Below are 2,536 nucleotides of genomic sequence, written 5' to 3'. Positions count from 1 at the left end.
TCGCGCATAGTGTCTAGGACCTCCATAATTATAGCAAATAACTTTTCCCCAACCTCTCGTAGGACATCCTCTACCTCGGCCTCATCCACACACCTAATATCCTCCTCATGCCCCCCCAGTGCCTTGATCCAGAGGCCAAGCTTTTGTTAGCATCCGATATGTGGGCGTTCTCTCCATCAGTGACTCATAACTTTGACAATTGCGCTCATCGTGACCTATTGATTGGAAAAAGTTGCAGAAGAGTTGTTCTAGTGTCTGTAAAAATTTATGTAGCAAGTGGAAATTATCTATTGCATGTTTTCTAGCTACCTAACAGATAGAACACCACAGTGCAAGCCCTGCACTTGGCCCTTCTTGAGCTTCTGGCCTCATAGGCATCGACCCTCCTCCTGCAACATAATTCATGAAGACATGGAAATGATCTTCTTCATGCCCTTGACTCTTACATTTCAAACACCAAACCTCTTCGTGCACCTCTGGCTGAGCCACTCTATCTTTCTTCAGACTTTGGAATTTTTGGCAAAGGTTCTACAACTCCACATGAATCTATTGAACTCCTAAAGAAACATCTTGAATTGGTGTCTCGTGCAGTCTCATCGCAATTTATAGGGCCTCCGCCTGGGTCCCAATATTTTGTTGTGATAAAGAAACCCTTAGATGAGGCAAGAGCAAAGCTACAAACCTTTCGCAGTGATGCCCATCCATAAGATTCATGTTAGCTTCACGAATCTTGCACTTCAATCTATGATCCAACTCCCAAGGTGTCTCGCTAGGCTTCATCATGATCTTCTTGAATCCAACGATCGATTGCACTTCAGACTTGGGCCTACTGAATTCCTTATTCAGTGCAGTCTGAATGTCCGACAACGCAGCCATCGGGTTATCAGTGTAGTACTTAATGTACCACGTTAGCGCGCGTTCCTTTAAAGAAGTAACCAGTGTATATTTCTTCATATGATCATCTACAATTCCCTAGGCTTCCCACACAACCTTCGCAAGGAACCAAAATTGGTTTGGGTCCTCATTCCCCAAGCCTTTGAAAATAGGAAATTTTACTGAATTCACAATATTGAATGGTGGTGGAAGTGATGGCGGTGTGGATGAAGGTGTATGCAGTCGAGGTGAAGATAGAGGTGGTGGGGGTGGATGTGGTATTTAGGGGAATCCTCGCCTTATTAACAGGAAAAAACTCTGTGGAGAAGCCTGCGCTACTTCTTCGTCGTCACTCAAAGGAGGCTCGATCAACAGGCTATATTTAGGTCCTATTCCCTTTTTATCCCTAAATAACTTTCCACTTCGTGTAGCTCCAAACATCAAGGTAATTGCATAACCTACTTTTCACATAAGAGCATTTTAATCCAAGTATTCAAAGACCTTAAATACTTACGTCACAGTCCCTTGAAGAAATGTCACTCTGCTTTTTTGTAGCTGACTAAGGTATTGACCACGAACTATGTCACAAATCCTCCTATGATACGATAAAACCAGTGATCGATAGTGCATGTGATATTATCTTCAGAGGCTTCCAATCTCTGCACTAACTCAAGGGTCCACACTTTTGGACCATCAAGCCTCCACCTTCGTTGGCCATCTGCCAATTTAGCAATCCACTCGTATAATTCGATCGGGAAGGAACATAAGAAAATTTCATGTATTTCTGTGTACAAATACCTCTCCAACCATTGTTCTCTCGTCAATTGTGCGTTCCTATTCTCTTGCGCCGTGAATTCATGGATCTTTCTATTCGACGAATCTTCAATTTCCTTCTTAGTCGGATTGAAGTGATGCGACATCACACATCTCTTTATTCAGATCCCCGTCCCATCAACGAAACCATTTGTTGGCTTAGCGGGTCCTAACCCATGTTCAGATTTAATTTTGGCAATCAAATCCCTACACTACTAGCCCTTTTGGCATCAATCTACGGAGCACAAACTAAAGTCTCAGCCGAAGTAGTATGGGGGGATGTTCGAACCAAGTTTTTGCACCCAGATATGGTTATGATGTCAATTTATACCCTTTATCTACCTTCACCTAGATTGATAAGCCCTTCAGGCTTATCGATATAACTTCCTCATACTAGCCTCTAGACCTTCGCAAAGTTCTATGATTATCTTTCATGGACCTTAAACAGGTGAATGAACCACTTACACACCTTTTTAATCACTCCTAAGTCTATCATAACCCAGATCAACTTAAGTGTCTAATATCTTTATCATGCATTAAGATATTCTTCGTGTAACAAATATTATTACTTGCATTCATACAACAATGTAAACCATGAAGAATCATGCATCAATACAACATTAAATTATAATCCCAATATTCATCATAACATAAACGCATCCATTCATAACAGAATTAAATAGATCAAACACCGTTATTTACATAATAGTCTCTTTATTGACACTTCATATTTTCTTACAGACTCAAACCTACCCTGCGCACTAAGCTATAGGGGTCTATACACTCAGTTGTGGACTCTAATCTAGGGCTTTGCGCACACATCTGCAGAGCCTCTCTTCTACTCTAAGAC

Source organism: Pinus tabuliformis, chromosome 5_2, assembly GCF_031772625.1.
Source record: "Pinus tabuliformis cultivar Carrire ecotype Pingquan chromosome 5_2, CPIR1, whole genome shotgun sequence".
NCBI lineage: Eukaryota > Viridiplantae > Streptophyta > Pinopsida > Pinales > Pinaceae > Pinus > Pinus tabuliformis.
The sequence above is the reverse complement of the archived record's forward strand: the minus strand, read 5'-3'. Positions refer to the sequence as shown.